The sequence below is a fragment of the Acinonyx jubatus genome, chromosome A2, assembly GCF_027475565.1.
Source record: "Acinonyx jubatus isolate Ajub_Pintada_27869175 chromosome A2, VMU_Ajub_asm_v1.0, whole genome shotgun sequence".
Taxonomy (NCBI): Eukaryota; Metazoa; Chordata; class Mammalia; order Carnivora; family Felidae; genus Acinonyx; species Acinonyx jubatus.
The window spans coordinates 118,271,780-118,292,486 of NC_069383.1; the positions used below are offsets into that span (position 1 = coordinate 118,271,780).

Genomic DNA, 20,707 nt, shown 5'->3' on the forward strand with positions numbered 1-20,707 from the left:
CCAATTTGTGACCCAGTATGTGATCTATTCTGGAAAAAGTTCCATGTATACTCAAAAATAATACATATTTTAAACCAAGAATTGAGCTCATTCTGAAAGATAGAATCATCCTTGTTTTTTGGAAAGTGTACAGTATGCTTCTAATGCTAAAAAAATTACAGATTCTTTCTGCCAAAATTTATAATAAGTAAATAAAAGTTGCCCCTAATTCTACCAATCTGTCTACCACACTACTATAATTTTAAGGTGAACTCTTTAATCTCTTTATATGTATATAAAAATGATGTTTTCATTGACATCATATCTGTACATAATGTTAACAGTTTTCCATATTTTACTTTGTTGTTTTATTTTTTAACGTCAGTTTGTGCAACTTTTCCCATGTCACTTCTTGTCATCAAACTCTTTAAGGACTGTGGAGCTTACTATAGAAAATCCATATTTATCAATTTCTTATTAATGGATACTTTGTTTCTCATGTTTTTGCTACTATAAAAAAGAAATATACTTAATACATCATTGAATGTCTGATTATTCCCTTGAGTTAAATTCCTAGAAATGAGATTCTGAGGCCATTCTGAACTCAAAAGGTTCATTCTAAACATGACTATATCTCCTCTTGATTTATCTATTTTTAAAGCCTGTCATTGTTTTTAAAGCAGGTGACTCTTAGGGCTCCTGAGACTAGCTAAAAGCAAAACCTTCAGTGGAAATTATTTTCACTAGGACCTTAAAATAGACCTATAAATATATCTATTAAATTTATAAGTAGTCTTATTTCAGCAGCTGCTCAACTTTGGAACATCCATGATCTGGTTCAGGGTAGTTCAGAGGCCAATGAAAGAACTATTAAAAATTAATTCAGATAAAAATAGAATCTCATGGGATGTGTGGGTGGCTCAGTCTGTTAGGTGTATGACTCTGATTTTGCTTCAGGTCATGATCTCGTGGTTAGAGTTCAAGCCCTGCTTCAGTCTCTGCACTGACAGTGTGGAGCCTGCTTGGGATTCTTTCTCTCTCTTTCACTCTCTCAAAAACAAACAAAAAAAAAACTTAAAAAATTAGAATCTCCATTGTACATAAGGAACATGACCCCAGATAATACGAAAACATTATGACCTTTGGTACCTACAATTTTTTTTTATAGCAATGGTTTTGCTTTTAGGACACAAATAAGATGTTCCAATTCACTGTTCAAGTAACCATTTACCTGGTGTCACATAAACTGTCTCCAATTTCAAAAGGAAATTAATAATAAATTTCAATTTGAGGCAAGTCAAAGGTACATATACATTATGGAGCTAATTTCAAAACAATGACACAAAATTAAAATGAAATAGCTTCTAAAATTTGAGAGCCTTTGGACACAGTAAATCTTAGTTATGGGAGAAAGTGAAACATCTGATGATAAGATCCAGTCTGATAAGATGCAATAAAAACATGAAGCATGATACATAAGGTCAGAAGGATCAATATAAAATGTGAAATGAACACACAAATTGCATAGTCGTGGTCACCCAAAGTATTTGGAAGTGACAGGGGAATTAAATACCAAGTAAAGTGGAATATTAAATGAGGTTGAACACACCATACATCATTCCTAAATCTATCTAGGTATTCCTAAAATGTGTGCCACTTTTTCCCTGGAAATAACTAAGATCTAAGCCAAGGTTAAATAAAAACTAAAGTGAGAACATGGATATGATGAAATTTAAATGATGGCATTGTGTATATTTGAGGGGAAAGAGATGACAAGATGGAGTGATTGGCAGAAGTAAAACAGGGTTTAGAGAACAACAGATATTTATTCTTATAAAACACAGTCTGACTGACTGGCTTACTCTTACACCTAACCTTGAAATTATTATGGCAAAACCCAGAGGAATTCAAATTGCCAAAAAACTACTGACAATGAATCACATAGCAGCATGACATTTATCCCACAAAGACCTCTGACTTACTCACATAACTCTTTAACAAGCACAAAGGCACTTTTTAAAATTTTTTTGCAACATACTCCCTTGGTAGTAAAAAGTGCCTTGGAAAGAATACCTTTGCAGTTTGTCATGGCTGGATTTCAGCTCTGTCTTTGCTACTTGCTGGCTGGTAAGCTGGAACAATTTACAGACTACCCTGTGCCTCAGTTTCCTCATCTGTAAAATGGAGATAAGTCTTCTGAATGTTAACCAAGCTAAAATATAAGCATAATGTCTGTTAACTTCCCCCAAACTGTTAATTTCTCTTTTTTCCTGCCACACTTTAACCTCTAGAAGCTGCAAAAATATGAATTGATTTTAATTTAACTGTTGTCTTTAATTTGAGGATAAAATCAGTTTCTGAGATGAAATGTAAAGGGAGGGGGAGGTGATGAGAAACATGGATTAATGGTACAGACTATAGTTTACATGGTGCTTTTCAGGCCCATCTCAAAATCTCATGAACAGTTCGAAAATGTAATATTATACCATCTTCTATACACAAAACCTGAGGTTGTAGGTGACAATGACTTTGAGACTAATGTTCTCCTTCTCATACTAATACTGTCTTACATGCTCTGTTATGAATGAGGGTAATGTTTAAAAATTGTTTAATTTTTCTTACACTTTTTACAGTACCTGGTTTTCATCTTATTGCCAGAATTTCTAGGTATCTATCTGTCCGATAGAATTTACTATAGAATAAATGCCAAAAGGAGACACTATCACTGACAGTCAAAATTCAGTAGGACAACAGCCTTGAAAAATATGTTACCGTCCTCATAACAGATCTGCTACATTATTTTCTGTCTTTTCATTTCACGTGACTGACCTAGTCAGACTCACTGCAAAATTCACCCACTGTGTAGAGACCAAGACCTTCCAAATTGCTTGACTACAGAAGGTACCATCCTCACTGTATTCACTGTGTAGAGATCAAGACCTCTTAGTTGCTGAACTACAAAAGGTACCATCCTCACAGTAGTCAATGGTTTTCTCCAAAGAATGCCATTACATAGAAAACATAAAATGCAAGGAGATACTTCTATCCCACATAAAGTCAGATGGATTTAGACCAGAGTCAAGAAGATGGACGGGAAATGAAGGGAAAACAACTTCTGCTGTCCACTTAGGTGATGCAAAGGAGAAGGTCAGGGCAGAGTTGTTCATGAAGGGAATAGATCAGGTGTCCCAGATGGGAAAATGCATCTGATAGTTCAGGAAATCATGAATGATAGGAATGATTGCCCTATTAATCTGGAAGGGGACTGCCTTGTAGAGGGCTTCCACAACCATGTGGAGGACAGGCACATAAAAACAGAAGGCTGTAGAGAGTTAGGTTTCCGGGTGGCCCTCAGATCTGATATGGCAAAGGTATATCTAGAGCAGGTGAACAGGTGGGATGTTGAGCAGATTAGGGGTTCTGTTCCCAGGACTGCAGACCAACTGGGATTGACAGTTAGACAATCAGGGCATGGATAGCACCAGCAAGAGCTCACATGTTTCTGAGGTAGCCAGAAAGTATCACAGGGCCCTGTCTATACCCAGAGAAAGGATGATGGCTATAGTCCTAAATGCCAACAGGGCTGACAGTTCCAAAATGGACAAAGGACATCACTCTGGAGGCCAGGGCAACAGAACAGTGGCAAGAGGAAGCATAAGCAATCCCTCTCCTGTACCCAGACATCTTCTTTAGGAAGGAAGCAGGGATATTTGGGGTAGAGCAGTCTTTGAGACAGAGTAAGGGATTATGTTCAAATAATCTAAACAATTTCCAAATACCTTGAATAAATTTGTATTAATAACTTGTAGATCAGGTTGGAGGAGGCAAATATAAATAGTTACAGAACACAGACAAAAGTTGCATTTTTCTCTCCATAGCTAAGATGAATAAGAATTATCTGAGAAATGCTACTACCCATGAGCTGTGCACTGTTTACATCTGCAGGTCTCCTAGAATTTACAAAACACTTCCAAATACATTGACTTTAGAATCAGATTATCAAGCTAGAAAATGTGGATTTTGCCAAGAGGTCTGAGGCTACATAAAACAAGAGAGGCAGGAAAGAAAGATAAATGGGGGAGGTTAGTTATAATAATCTTGAAATGAAAGAATAAGACTGAGATCTTGCTCTGCCACATATGGGAACACACTATAAAGCTGCAACAATTACATCAGTACAGTGCTGAAGTAGACATGAGACATCAGGACAACAGAGTAGAGTCTGGAATAGACATACATATATATGAATTTCCACATATATACAAATTCTTATATGAAAATATAGAATTCCAAATTAGTAAGTGGAGGATGAACCATTCAGTAGTAGGAGTATCTATAAGAGGTTATCATCTTGTGTGGAAAAAAATGTTAGATGACTACCTGGCATACCCCTCCCCCACAGACACACCTTCCAAATGGAATTTATGACAGAAAATACATTTTAAAATACTGAAAAAAGGGGTGCCTGGGTGGTTCAGTCGGTTGAGCATCCAACTTCAGCTCAGGTCATGATCTCAACACTCCGTGAGTTCGAGCCCCGCATCGGGCTCTGTGCTGACAGCTCAGAGCCTGGAGCCCGCTTCCAATTCCGTGTCTCCCTCTGTCTCTGCCCCTCCCCCACTCATGCTCTGTCTCTCTCTGCCTCAAAAATAAATAAAAACAGTAAAAAAAATTTTTTTTAAATACTGAAAAAAATACATATATACAAACACACACACACATACACATATTATTTGGAGAAAGCATACTTCCTCAAGAATAAAATAAAAGCCACAAGCTATAAAAGAATTAAATAATTTTCATTTTAATTGAACAATTAATATTCAATTTAATTCAAACATAATTTTTAAGAAACAAAAATTAAATTCCTATATGGCAAATAACACTATAAATAACTTTAAACTCACAGATGAATCAGAAAATTATTTACAAATATAAAGACTGATGTACTCAGATAAAAACTATTAGATAGAGTATTTATTAGTGTAATTTGTTGTAGGACAATTTGGTTATAATAGTTAACATTTTAATTGAGGATACATAAACTGCCCCATTCACTTAAACCAAAACAATACTTTGAGAAAGAAGGGACGATGTTAGGGAGGGAGGTATTTGTGAGAAACTAGGGATTTACACTCAAAAGAGACTTTTTTTTCCTAAATGCACTGAATTACATGCTGATTTAAATATTTCTTACTGTTAGCCATCTGGATGTCTTCTTTAGAAAACTATCTCTTCATGTCTTCTGCCCATTTATTCCTTAGATTATTGGTTTTTGGGTGTTGAGTTTGGTAAGTTGTTTATAGATTTTGGATACTAACCCTTTATCTGATATGTCATTTGCAAATATCTTCTCCCATTCCATTGGTTGCCTTTTGGTTTTGTTGATCCAAATGGCTAAGAGACACATGAAAAGATGCTCAATATCACTCATCATCAGGGAAATACAAATCAAAACCACAATGAGATACCACCTCACAACTGTCAGAATGGCTAAAATTAACAACTCAGGAAACAACACATGTTGGCGAGGATGTGGAGAACTTTTGTGTTTTGTGATGGGGAACACTTTTGCACTGTTGGTGGGAATGCAAACCACTGCAATCACTCTGGAAAACAGTATGTAGGTTCTTCAAAAAATTAAAAATACAGCTACCATATGACCCAGTAATTACACTACTGAGAATTTATCCAAAGAATATAATAATGCTGTTTCTTAGGGGCACATGTATCCCAATGTTTATAGCAGCACTATCAACAATAGCCAAATTATGGAAAGAGTCAAAATGTCCATTGACTGATGAATGGATAAAGAAGATGTGGCACATGTACACACACACACACACACACACACACACACACACACACGCTGGAATACTAGTCGGCAATGAAAAATAATGAAATCTTGCCATTTGCAACAACGGACAGAACTAGAGGGTGTTATGCTAAGCAAAATAAGTCAGTCAGAGCAAGACAGATATTGTACAATTTCACTCATGTGGAAATTAAGAAACTCAACACAAACATAGGGTAAGGGAAGGAAAAATAAGACAAAAACAGAGGGGAAGGCAAACTGTAAGAGACTCCTAAATAGAGAAAAAACTGAGGATTGCTGGAGGGGAGATGGGGGAGGGATGGGTTAAGTGGGTGATGGGCATTAAGGAGGGCACTTTTCAGGATGAGTACTGGGTATTACATGTAAAAGATGAATCACTGGGTTCTACCGTTGAAGCCAAGACTATAGTATATGTTCACTAACATGAATTTAAACAAAAAATAAAAATAAAAAACTAATATAAATGAATAAATATTTCCTACTAGTAATCAGTAGGTACATACATTATTAGGTTTTTGTCACATGGAACAAATGTCTCTACAAATGCATACAGATATGCACAAGGATAAGAAGTGAAGTACTGTTTAACAGGAAAAATAGCAGTTACCTATTACTGAGTAAAACTAACGTAGATTTCCATGGTCTAATGTGGACAAAGTTCAGTAAAATGTTCCCAGATTAAAGGAAGTAAACTGTAGAAATGTACATGTAGTATAAAATAGTTTCATAAAAGGTGACAATACAAAAACCCATCATATATATATATATATATATATATATATATATACACACACAAAACACAATCACAAATATATATATAATATATATATATATATATAAAATATATATATATATATATATATTTGTGTGTGTTTTGTATATGCATATAAAATCTAGAATGATCTTCACCAAACTTTTAACAGTGTTTACATTTAGGAAGTAAAAATGGAAAGGAGAAAGTACTATTTTAATTATGCCTTCTTCATTCTTTTCATTGTTTACTTTTTTTATTTTTCTTCCTTCCCTTCCTTCCATCCTCCTTTCCTTTTCTTTCCCTTCCTTTTCTTCATAATTTAAAACATGAAAAGGGCTGCTATTTATTTTATAACATGTTAAATGACTAAACTATCTTTGTATAAAAAAGCAGGTGTAATCCTGTATGCTGATTAGAATCACAATTTTGTTTAAGAAAATTAGTAAACACACTCAAAGATTTAGTCTTGATTGCAGTTGGGAGGGGGGGAATTGACCAACATATGAATAACTGCTATGGATAATTTAGTTTACTTAATCTTATTTCTAACTCAACACTGATGTGACTACTTTTATTATCCAGAAAAAAAAAATGCTATTAAAATGACAAAAATTCAAGTCAACTACCTATTTTAAAATATCTCTTTTTGTACCTAATCCTTAGGCAGTTTTGAATTGATGACTTAATTTGTTACTTCAGCAAACACTTAAGAAGGTACCTGTCTTAGGCAGAGTCCCCTAGGAGACCCTGAGATCAGGGTTTGATTTGGGTGAAAGTGATTTATTTATTAAGTGCTCCCACAGGATATCAGTAAGGGACTGTGGGGGAGAAGAGGAACAGGAAAGGGAAGAAAGCCCAATAAAGAGGGGGTTTCAGACAATGTCTCTCTGGAGTTTCTAAGTCTATTCCAGCAAGAGATCTTAGGAGCTTTAACTAAATTCAATTATCCAGCTCCAGACAAAGTGGTTGGGTTTCAGTTATTAGTTGACTAAGGGCCACTGCTGAAGCTGGGGGTAGGTGGGAAATAAACTAGGCAGCATGTGGGTAAAGGATTCCAAAGCCCTAAGGCAGGAGAGGGATGCACCTAAAGAGAGAAAGAGATCCAAGGACATCTGGGCAGAGCACAGGGGTACTCATTTCAGAAAGAATTTTATTTTATGTACAAATACTTCATTTGTCCAAAATATCGAGTTAAACAAGACTTTTTTCCTGTTATTGCACAACAGGCCAAAAAAATTTTTTTTTTTCAAAAACTACCAGTTAACAAAGCAGCAGAAGCAGCAGTTCTAATTTAGGGAGGTTTCTAAGAATTCCCAGAAAGGCAAACAATTTAACACCTTCCAATTTAGTCAGACCAAAGTTCAAAGTTCTTAATATTTCATGGACTTAAGCTTTCCAGTTCTAAGATCAAAACAGTTTCTACTGTTTTGAAACAGTAGCTCCTATTTTTACTTTTTCTTCAGGATCTATTTATTTTTTCAATTGTCAGCATTCTATTCTACCGTCTGGGAAACTTAGTAAACAAATAATGTAAGTTTGTTTTAGAAAACTCTAAATATTTCACAGAGATAATCCCAGTTATTTATTGTTTAATTATCCTAATTCTTCCCTGGACACTAGGGAAAATGAGTGCTTTGAGGCTGGTTGCATGCAAAATTTCAACTACAGTGCAAAGGAAATAACTCAAAACAAGATATACCCGAAGATGGAAAGTAAGTGCTCAGAGACCCTACTAGTCGTGATGCTACATGAACATGCTTTCATTTTCCCGCACAGAATTCTTATATTCTTACACATTTTTCCTTGTCACCTTGGGCAAGTCATTGAATCTCTTAACTTCAGTTCCCCTATTCATTTCCTGATAGGGCTGTAGCACGCAGTGAGCACTGAGGAAATGCTCGTTCAGTCTACGAGTAGATGAAGGATATACCAATCTTATTTTGATCTCTGCATCTTAGTGCATGTGGCTCTACACATCTAGAACATACTCATCTTTTTTCTTACCCATCTATATTCCTTTCCGTTGCTACTTAACACATTTCACAAATTTAGAGGTTTAAAGCAACACTCAGGCATTATCTCACAGTTTCCATGGGCCAGAAGCCCAAGCATAGCTGAGCTGAATCCTCTGCTCAGGGTTTCACAAGGCAACAAATAGAGTGTCAGTTGGGCTGCACTCCTTCTCTGGGTCTTCTTCCAGGCTCATGTGGTTGGTGGTGGAATTCAGTTCCTTGTAGGTATGGAACTGAGGCCTCTGTGTTCTTGCTGTGTATGGGCTGGAGGCCGCTCTCCGTTCCTCGAGGGCACTCACAGTTCCTTTCACAGCACAGCAACTCACTTCTTCAGAATCAGCAAGGGAGGACACTTACCTTACCTCTGACTCTGCGGTGCTCAGATGCAGCATACATATATATGTGTGGGGTTAGAAGCAAGTGAGTCACAGGTCTGCTCACACTCAAGGGAAAGGATCTCACAGGAGCATGACTCTCTTTTGATTGCCAAACACCAGAATCTAAATAGTACAGAACTAAGATATATCTAGAGTGCTATTTTTCATCAGTTATCACATCTTATAAAACACACACACAGACAAAAACACACAGACACACACACACCACGCATTTACCGCTAAGTGGTAAGTGGGTACTGGTTGAGATTTTTCCTACCCTGGAATCTTGGAAATACAGCGGTCTTTACACGTCCTTTGGTCATGCTACCCATCAGCAAATGATGCTAAATTTTCTACAGAGAGACTTAGAGGATTCTAAAAGGATTCATTTCTTCCCGATTCATGTGTCTTCACTCTATTCCAAACCGCAAATAAATCATGTCTGAAAAAGCCTCTTGGTTGTATTTCATGCTTCCAGTCTTCCGTAACTCCACTGAACGATACCCATGCTATGCCCTAGACTATTAACACACAGCAATCTCATGTGATCCTTATGGCACAGGCCAGATGATTTCTTTGCTTAAAACATTTGAAAGCACTTAAATATCTCCTATTTCAACAGCAGATATATAAAGAGTAAGAATGATTTATATATTATTTTTTGTTTGGGTAACAAAAACAGTATTAAAATAATGTTTTCAAAAAGTTAAACAGGCAAAATGTCAAGTGCATATGAATGAAGGCAAGTGACTTATGGTGAAATAAAAGTACATAAAGCTTTGTTTTTAAGATGTACAAACAAGACTAGCTGAAGGCATTTTGTTTTTAATTTTAATTTTTCTTAAAATTAACATGTATAAGAAAACCTACGCTTCTGTAGATCAGTGTGTGGAGCACAAAAATTACTAACCAATCGAGTGTTACCTACAGTCAGCTACGATCTAAACGGGAAAAGCGATTCTACTGAAGTGTGTTGTTTTCCAAGGCTGTCTGCTGAGTCTGACAAAACTCACGTCAGTCCCTCACACTAAGGAAGCTCATCTTAAATACTGATGTTATGAAGTAATTAGTACTGTAATTAGAATAAGTGAAAATTAAATTCTAAGAAGGAAAAAAAAAAACCTTTAAAACAGGATCATTGATGGCCAAGACCTATACAATTTGACATAGCGAACAGAACCGACTATTTTCTTCCATCTGCTTTAGGAGCATTAGGCTTTAGCTGTAGTTTTTAAACATGCAAGAAATCAATACATGGTTAAGTTCAGATTTGAAAAACATGGAGCTATTTATTCATTTATTATTATTTTTGTTACCATGTGTTTATTTCTGAGAGACAGACAGAGCATGAGCGGGGGAGGGGCAGACAGAGAGGGGGACAGAATCCAAAGCAGGCTCCAGGCTCTGAGCTGTCAGCATACAGCCCAGTGTGGGACTCAAAGTCACAAACCATGAGATCATGACCTGAGCCAAAGTCAGATGCTTAACCTACTGAAAACCCAGGCACCCCAACTATTTATTCATTTATTAACAAACAATATGAGCCTTTCTTGGGGGCTTTGCTGAATTTGGAGAAGTCAAGCAGGGATGTTTAGTATTCTGATGATTCCCCAAAACCTACTTTGGTGACTAATGTTTATTTAAAGCTAAAAAAGATAGGGGTAAATTTGTTAACAAATTAGCATGCCTTGCCCAAGGAATTATACAGAAATGAAATAATTGATTCTCATTCTTCCACAGCTCAAACAAAATTTCTTTTATTAGTATTCATTATTAAATATTTCTAACTACTGATTATCCTGTGGTACATTAGCATATGACTCTAGCAGCATTTCTTGCCCATGGTTAAAGAAAAGTAATCCTCCAGACATGCTAAAATAAAATGCAGCTAAATCTTTCTGGACAGCTGAAAATGTTCTTTAATGATCAGTAAATAAATATGTGCGGTAAAAATTGTAGTATCTGATGGTGTATCCTAATAATCTTTTGTGTGTTCATTCTATTTTGTTTTATTTACCATACCATGAACAATACTGACATTATACCATTTTGGCTTAAAAGGCCCATTCTTAGACTAATGTTTCCTTTTAATTAAATATAACAGTTTTTTTAAAGAAGTGGCCAAAATCCTCTTTATTTTATTTATTTATTTATTTATTTATTTATTTATTTATTTATATTTAATTTTTTTAATGTTTATTTTATTTTTGAGAGATAAAGAGACAGAGCACAAGTGGGGAGGGGCAGAGAGAGAGGGAGACACAGGATCCAAAGCTGGCTCCAGGCTCTGAGCTGTCAGCACAGAGCCCAATGCAGGGCTTGAACCCACGAACCATGAGACCATGACCTGAACCGAAGTTGGCATTCAACTGAATGAGCCACCCAGGCGCCCCGAAAATCCTCTTTAGATGTTTCCTCTGCACCATGTATACTATGCCTGATTCAATTTATTTTAGATTCTAACATCCAAGCCTTAAAAAGAATCAGAAGTCATTGTCTTCAACAGAACTGCTCCAATAAGCAGTTTGACTAAAATGTCAAACAAAAGTAAGTCATGGCATGCCTTGATGTTATTACCAATCTACAGGAGTCATCATGCTTGCTTGAGCCACACAGATTTTAAGGGAAACTGTTCTGCTTACCCTTGTCATATCTGAGCCATGTTTTATACCTTGTGTCACAGTCCACTCCTTGGCCTCAGCTATAGAGCTCAGGTGAGTAGTTAACAAAAGATCCGCTATCTATAAATCAGTCAGTATCTAAAAGAAATGAGGTAGGGTAATCTGATCATTCCTTAGGAATTTGAACTAGGAAACACAAAGTAATAGGAACAATTAATAGTAACATAAATGCATAAAAGGAGAAGGGAGAACAGAAAATAAACTCCTGAAAACTAAGAAAAAAAAAAAACAGAAAAGAAAGAAAAATTATAAGGAAGCTGTGACACAAAGGTAGTGTGTCAAGATGATAGAGAAACTCCATGGAAAGGATCCACATGTGTTCCAAGAGAAAAATGAGAATAGCTGATTCACAGAATTGGCAGTTTCTAAAGCTTTTCATCTATGGGTATCTCACAGTAACCTTATTCTTCCTCTGAAGTTTCTTGAATGTCTGTTTAAATCCATACATCAACAGAAACAATAACAAATAATTTGATACTCGTGTCTTGGTGTTATATTCAAACTATTAAATAATCAGTTAGCAACCCGAATGAATGGATGCTAAATGTAAATACGTTTACTCATACATCCAGTGGCCTAAAATATTCACCCTGATAGCTCCATGTAATATATATATATATGTCTAAATCAGAGCTGGTAACATTATGCAAATCATCCTCTGTTCACCTTTGCCTTTGCCATCAGTGCAAAAATGATCATAAAGTTTGAAAGTAGCAGCAGGATTCCAATCTGGGCCTCTTTGATTTCTAAGTCATATTAATTCTAATTAAAGATTAGATTAAAAAAACAGGACTAGCTGTCATTTATGGAGTAGCTGTAATATATGCCAATCACTTCATTTAGTGTTTACAACAATTATTACTGTACCCATCCTAGAGATGAAGAAACTGAAAATTTGAACAACTGGCTCAAGGTCACATAACTAATATATTTTGGAAGCAATTTTTAATGATGGTCTAACTCTTGAGCTGCCATTTTTAACTGTGACATGATACTGCCCCCACTAGAAGATATTACTTATGATGTGGCTTCCAAGAAAGTCTAACACAAAACGAGCAATGTAATAATTGTATATCATTGCAGTAGCCACACAGCACTATCAGGGAAGGCTTTGTTTGTATAATTTGACTGCTCTTCTGAGATCAAGAGTGAGCATTAACTGCCAAGTGCACAGTGAACCTAGCTTCGAGTTGTTACTTGTAGGCTGGCACGTATAGTTTATGGGACATAATGCTAAGACATAATGTGACAAGATGGCTCAGCTGCCCGTAAGCAGTCTCAGAAACTGAGAGTCACTAGGTAGCCTAAATCATCTAGAACATTTGAATCATGAGTCTAGAGAGAGCAATAAGAGGTGCAGAGCACAAAGGGAAGAGACGTTCAAGGAAAACCAACAATCAACAGAACACTTCTTTGTCTTTACCACAATAAAACCTGCATTTTTCCCCCAGTAAGTTGTTCCTGTAGCTTTATGAATTAATGAAGAGTTCCAAAGAGCTAAGATAAAGAAGGTCAGGAAATAAATACCCATTATAAACCAAATTTCATCAGCACTTTTTTAATAAGTGTTTACTTAATTTAAATATATAATGATGCTGCTGTGTGTCACATTATTCTTAAAGCTCAATAAGGGAAAGGGCAGAATTTTATTTGCTTTCCAATTTTAACATCCTATGGTCACTGAACCAATTCAGTTCAACAACTATCAGATTAAGCTCCCACCATTTATGCAGCGGTATGCTAAGTGTCCGGGAAAAATGCAGGAGTAAAATCAGACATCATGCCTGCCTCAAGAAGCTCATATTAGAACACTGTTACTACTAACAGCTACTCTTAGTAAAGCATCATCACCAAAGTCCATTCATTTACTCATTCATTTATTTAACAGTACACATCTCCTTTGTACCAAATGCAATGCTACAGTTTAAAGTAAAACTAGAGTTTAAAAAAGAAATGACAGGTCAGTGAAATATCTGGAAGAGCCAATGAAATACCTGGAAAGTCAAAAGTGAGATTTCTGCTTCCCTAGGCTGACAAAGCTAAAAGCCTATCCAAGTTAAGGGAATTTCACCAGGGACCTTTTAGAAATCGGGGAATACTCTCTTTCTCAGCAAGTATCATGGTCCACTGTGGGAAATGGGAAGCTAGTCAAAATGCCAATTATCCTTGGAGCCCTGACCCTCTGACTGAGTCAATATATTTCGATTGATAAGATTTGATGAGAATGGAAAAATCAACTGCTATAGTCTTCCACAGTTATTGATGAAAAGAGGTGGTGAGAAGATGGTAGTCTGCCAAGGACTGGATTAATTTGGTTTACAGGGCCCATTTGGTCCAATTAGATTTGCTTACAGAATAATATTCTAATTTCTTCATGCTAGCATAGAAATAGTCCCATTAATCTTGTCTATTCTAGCTAATTTGACTTTATTTCTTTATTTCTTTTTATACTACTCTAATCACGTAGATCTCCAGATTACCTCACTAAATTTTCAGCAGTGACAAACTAAAATTTTTGCATTTATTTTTCCCTTCTCCTGGAATTTCATTCTGGTTCTTCTTCCTTAGAGTTCCTCTCCATCCTTCCTTCAAGCTCAAATCTCACATTTTTAAAAAGCATTTCCTAAGCGCCTCTAGACTACATCAATCTCATGTTGTCTATGGTATTTTTTGTCTGTATAAAGTATTTTAGATGTACCATACATAAAGCTGTATGGCGTAGCTGTTATAGGAGTCTCCCTCAAAATTCACACGTTGAAATAGCAACCCTCCTCTCCCATTTAGGAGGTGGGGTCATTGGGATATGATGAGGTCTTGAGTGGAACCTCTATGAACGGGATTAGTACCCTAAAAAGGAGGCAAGAGAGGTTGCTTCCTCTCTGCTCTCCATTGTTTGTGGCCACCTGCAAATCAGGAAGCAGGCCTTCACCAGACACCAAATCTGCCGGCACTTTGATCTTTGACATCACAGCCCCTGCAACAGTGAGAAATAAATGTTTATTGTCTATGATATTCTTTTATAACAGCCTGAACTGATGACAATAGCACATTTTTCCTGTGTGTATGTCTTCATGCTGCCAGTAACTGACTTACAAGCTACCAGAGAACAGTGAATAAGTCTCATACTTCTGTTCTTTTCTAGGCTCTTTGTGCTTAAGACTGTGTTTATGTCCACACAAAAAAGAGCAAAACTTGGTCACCAATGCTTATGCAGAAACTCTGTGATTTGGAGGAACATTATTAAATGACTCCATCAGCTTTCTCTTCTTTAGGTTGAAAACAAAAAGTCTGATGACATTCCTACCTAATTTTTTCTACCCAAGATCAATCTAAGTGTGGCTTTCCTACCACACTAGTAGTTACTAGATCCTTTGGCTCTTAAATTTATTGCAGGGAAACAGTGTCTTAGCAATGGAATATGCTACCAGAATAGCAATAATAATAGTGCTTAAGGAAGAATGAAAACAAAAAGTCAAGGTAGACAGTTTTTATAAAATTAAACCCACATCTGTTTTTAGTTTGGCCCTGGAGATAAATATTTTATACAATATAACTTTCGAAAGAATTCATTAGATTATATAGGCAAAGCACCAGATGAGAAGAAATCAATGAATGCTACAGTATATTCTGTCATTTACTATTTATAGGACCTAACAAGGACCCTTGGTAACAATGAAAAAATGACAGAACTGTGGTATATAATCTCTATGACTCCTTTCTCTTCTAAATTTAATGAAGTAGTTCCAACTGTTAAATCTCATGTATCTATGCTTATATGGAAAAAATAATCTGCAAATCATGTTAGTTCCTATTGATCTTTTGTAATTTTTTTATTGTGGTAAGAACATTTAATATGAGCTTTATCCTCTTGACAAATTTTTAAGTGCACAATGCAGTACTGTTAAGTATCATAATGTTGTACAGGAGATCTCTAGACCTTATTCATCTTGCATAAATGAAACTATATATCCATTGAAGAGCAACTCCCCATTTCCCCCTCTCCTCAATCTCTGACAACCACCATTCTGTTCTGTTTCTATAAGCTTGACTATCTCAGATATCTAATATAAGCAGAATCATGCTATATTTGTCTTTCTGTGACTGGCTTATTTACTTCAGCACAATGTTCTCCTGGTTCATCCATGTCATTGTGTATAGCAGAATTCCCTTCTTTTAAGGCTAAATAATATTCCAATATATGTTTATGTCCCATTTTATTTATCCATTCATCTGTCAATGGACATTTAGGTCATTTCCATATCTTGGCTATTGTCAATAATAATGCAATGAACTGGGAGGGCAGATATCTCTTTAAGATGCTGGTATCAATTCTTTTGGTTATATACCCAGAAGTGGGATTGCTAGATCATGTGGTAATTCCATTTTTACTTCTCTGATGAATCTCCATACTGCTTTCCATACTGGCTGCACCACTTAAACTCCCAACAACAGTGTATAAATATTCCAATTTCTCCACATCCTTGCCAAAACTCACTCTTTTGTTTTCTAAGAATTTTTGATCAGCAAGATCTTTAATTAATTTTAAAATTTTTGGGAAAAATTTTCACTATTTAACTTCTTTTAGGCCACCTTCCTTTTTAATAGTGTTTAATAAATGAAGGTAGTTTAATTGACTTGATATTTTCAAAATATTTCCTCCAGTAACAATCTCTATTTGCTTCCACACTTTAGAATTTAGATCTATGGCTCTTACTTAAGCCCATTCTAAATTTAGAACAACTCCCATGCTATGCAAAAATAAACAAACTTCTGGACTAGTATCATTGTTGGTCAATACTAATTTTGTCACATAGTGATGTTGAATGTATCTTTTCTTCTTACATGAAATCCAAACTCTGTAAAACCCGTTTTAGTAAATGTAGTTTCAGTGGTTAGTTATCTGTGTATTATCAAGCCATCCTTATATTAAGTGATTTACTGACCATTTATTAAGTATATGAAAAAGCACCATTTATTAATTAAGCATATAATTTTGCGGGTTGGCAATTTGGAATAGGTGGTTCTTCTACTCTTGGTTAGATTCACTGATGGGTATATTATCAGCTTACAGGTCAGCCGAAGATTGGCTGGTCTATGACAACATTAATAGGCACAGCTTCCCTTGTTCCACATGGTCTCTCACCCTCTAGCTTATTCACCTGACAGCATGCAGAGATCCAAGAAATTAAGAGGAAACATGCAAGGTCTTCCAATGCTTAGGCTTAAAACTCCCCCTGTCACATCAGACATATTCTATTGCCCAAAGCAGGTCCCAACCCACAAAGCCAGACCAGCTACAAAAGACAGAGATAGAACTCTACTTCTTGAGGAGACAAGCATGTATACAGAGAGACAGAAACAACTGTGGTCATTTTTTCAACCAATTCCCACATGACACTTCCTTATTTTACTTCATACCTAAGATCCTATCTTGACACTGTATTCTGAGAGACTATTTTCTCCTTCAAAGTTTTGTTGCTCAATCGAAATACAAAAGTCTACCCTCCAAATATAATCTCCATGTTCTGCTTTTAATAACTTATGTCAGACCTTTTTTTCCCCAGGTTTATTTATTTATTTTAGGAGAGAGAGAGGGATGGGGGGAATCCCAAGTTGGCTCTGCACTGTCGGCGTAGAATCCAACTTGGGGCTTGATCTCACGAACCAAGAGATCATGACCTGAGCTGAGATCAAGAGTCAGATGCTTAACCAACTGGGCCATCCAGGTGCCCCCAGACCTTTTTGATGTCAGATTTTCACCTGATTATTTTACACTCCTGCATTCTCCTCTAACTGTGCTCCACATACTTACTGGTCTCTAAGCCTGAATGAGCCAGGTCAAATGACCTTCTCATTATTCTCCATTTCAGTCATGTCTTGCATTGCCCTTTCTATGACTGGATGAGCCTCTATCTTGGCACTCACTAAATCATATATATGATAAATGATTCTAAAATGGCTCTTAATATGAAGAATGCAGGGATGTGGTAGGCAGAGAAGTCAGACAGAAAATAAAACTAATGGCTCAATAGTGACAACAGAGTAAAATCCAGTAGAATCTGCATTAAGTCCAGAGGATGGAAAGAAATCATGAGATAGGTGTGCTGATGGCACCACTGCCAACCACAATTTCTAAAATAAAATGTAAGGGGGAAGGAACCTTGTAGTTGGCTCCCTTTAGTAAACCCCAAGTCAAAGATGAGACCAGATGATTATTCTGCAAATACCTGGTTATTCTGAAAATAACCTGGAAAAAGGAATCAAATTGGCTGTTGTAAGTGCCAAGCCAATGATAATGCTTAATGGAGTCTTTCTTAGGACAAGGTTCAAATAACACATGTTACCAAGAACTGGACATTTCATTTGTAGCTTGTATGGAGGCCATCAATTCCAATATAGAAAGGTAGAGGACTGGGAGCTGTGAAAAGCAGCTTTTTATATTTATGCATGGCTCAGGAGTTTGAACAATTTAGAACTAATTATATGTTCAGCGTGAACTCACTTTACCGGAAACTTGTGACCTGAAATTGGCCTGCTTAATGGATTTATCATGGTGAACTAGAGAGTCGTTTTCAACTGGACTAACAAATCACTGATGTGACCTTCAGGGATACAAGTGAATGTTATGGCATTTATTATCCAAAGAAGAAAATAGATTGATGCCAACAATTTAAAGAAGAAATTTGCTAAAGACAGGGGCTGCAGTTGTTCTCTTTGAATGGTGATGACTGGGTAACTTGGTAATAATTCAGAGTCAGAAACAGAAAAGTAAAACTACTAACTGAAGACCCAGTCAGGAATCAAGATGGTCAAGACAATGTAGTCTAGCCAGAGTCAGACAGATGGAGGACAAGTGGGAAAAGGGCAGAAGGCAGAAACTGGAAGGAGAGGCCAGGGGAAAAGTGTGATTAAGACTTCTAGTACAAACAAGCACTTCTCAGTCCTAAACCCTCTGTGGTCACTAAGAGTCAGGGTATACAAAGTGCTACCCTGAAACTTTTAACACTAATGGTGGGGACATTCACAATTTATATAATTACAGATCTCACTGGTGATCCATACTTACCACCTAAATATCAACTGTTAAACGTACAGATATATTTAAATCAAGAACAAATGATATTCCAAGTATAGATGATATAATGTGTAAAAAGGTTGAGTATTTATTTTAAACACAGCCAACTGTAATATGATGCAATCTTTACTTAACAACTCTTCTAAATCCTTCATAGTTTTTATATAAAGTTATCATACTCTTTTTTCATTTAATTACCACAAACTATCTAAGAAAGCTTCAAGATCTGAAGAGAAATGAGACTTCCTCCATTGCCTGTTCTCACAAACACATATTTGTAACACTAAGATAGCAGTATGCCCCAATCTCTTTCCACTTTATACATATATGAGAATTTCTAGCTTAGGATCTTGTCCTTCTAGAATATTTAGTATTTTAGAAAGGATGTTATTAACATGATCACTCAAGCCAAACCCATTCCCAACTCAGTGACAATAAACTATGACTACTGGGGGAAAAAGTTTTCAGCAAGCCATGGAAAAATTCCATTAGATTAAAAAAAATCTTGGGGCACCTGGGTTGCTCAGCAGGTCATAACCTCACAGTTCATGAGTTCAAGCCCCACATAGGGCTTTGTGCTGCTAGCTTGGAACCTGAAGCCTGCTTCCGATTCTCTCTCCTCTCTCTGTTCCTCTCCAACTCACATTCTGTCTGTCTCTGTCTCTCTCTCAAAAATAAAGATTTTTTTAAAAATTTTTAATAAAAAATAAAATCTTTATATAATTTAAAATTTTAGTGTTTCAATCCATGTGTGTATATGTGCTGACTATAATCACTTTCCAGAATCTTAATTTATTTCATCATCTGGTTAAACACTGTTTGATGCTGATAACCTTCAAGAAAAATGATTTCCTGGTCTTTTATCAAAAATGGGTGTCAGTATGTGATTAAAATATGCATAAGCATAGACGAGATGATTGGAGAGAAAAAGACTCTGAACATGCTTTCATTTGAAATACTTACTATCATCATAATCATCTGTAAATTAATATATATCTTTCTTACTTTGTTCTCTGAAATTGACTAACACATCTACTGTGAAGGGAATATCTTGGTTTCTTTGCTGGCTAAATGTTCATGATTGATGAGAATCCTGTACTTTCAGATCTATTATGCCCAGGTTAAAATTTTGCAGACCTGATAATTAAAACATGATATTCTTAGTCCTTATAAATTTATGTTCTTTTATCATAATGATATAAATTTATGTGTTTATGATTAAGAGCTAAAGGAGAATGCACAAAATTAGAAATAATACATATGTCTGAATGGTGAAATTGGTGAGAGGTCTTCCCTCTCTTTTGTCAAGTCATTTTAAAAGTTGTTGGAATATTGATTGATACGAAAAATAAACTATTTGTAATTACTCAAATATCTAAAAATGTTCAATGCTGAACACTTAGGTGTAATTTTATGTAAATGTATAATACAATTGTCTTAAAAATATAATTAAGTGGGGTGCCTGGGTGGCTAAGTTTGTTAAGCATCCAACTTCAGCTCGGGTCATGATCTCATGGTTTCAGCCCTGCATCAGGTTCTGTGCTGACAGCTCAGAGCCTGGAGCCTGTTTCAGATTCTGTGTCTCCCTCTTTCTGCCCCTCCCCTGCTAGCACCATCTCTCTCTCTCTCTCAAAAATAAATAAACATTTTTAAAAACTGTAATTAAGTAATTATTATATACTAGAAGAAAATGACAAGCTGTTTTATATTACTAAAATAAGTGAGCTATGTATATTAGAAAGCATGTAGAATTTAGTCATATGTGTATAATTTAACCATATTTAACAATTTATCAGATTTCTAGAAACTTCCATATAACAGATCCCCACACTCTGAAATAAAAAATTGACTAACATCCAAATCTTGCTCTGAATTCCCATGCTAAAGCCAAAGGTTTAACTCTATTACTTTACAGCCTATTAACTCTTTGGTAGCTTACTATACTGTATAAACTTTCTTACCTAGTTTTCCAGTCCATGGAAAATTAAAAATA

General features: G+C 35.9%; 1 long non-coding RNA gene across 1 annotated transcript in view; it reads right to left on the reverse strand.

The window, feature by feature from the left end:
- The window catches only part of LOC128314868 (uncharacterized), a 61,592-nt gene that overhangs the window by 19,253 nt on the left and 21,632 nt on the right, over positions 1 to 20,707 (reverse strand). The window contains exon 2 of the long non-coding RNA XR_008297020.1: positions 2,053 to 2,153. This is a non-coding gene — a long non-coding RNA (uncharacterized LOC128314868). The remainder of the gene's footprint in view (positions 1 to 2,052; positions 2,154 to 20,707) is intronic.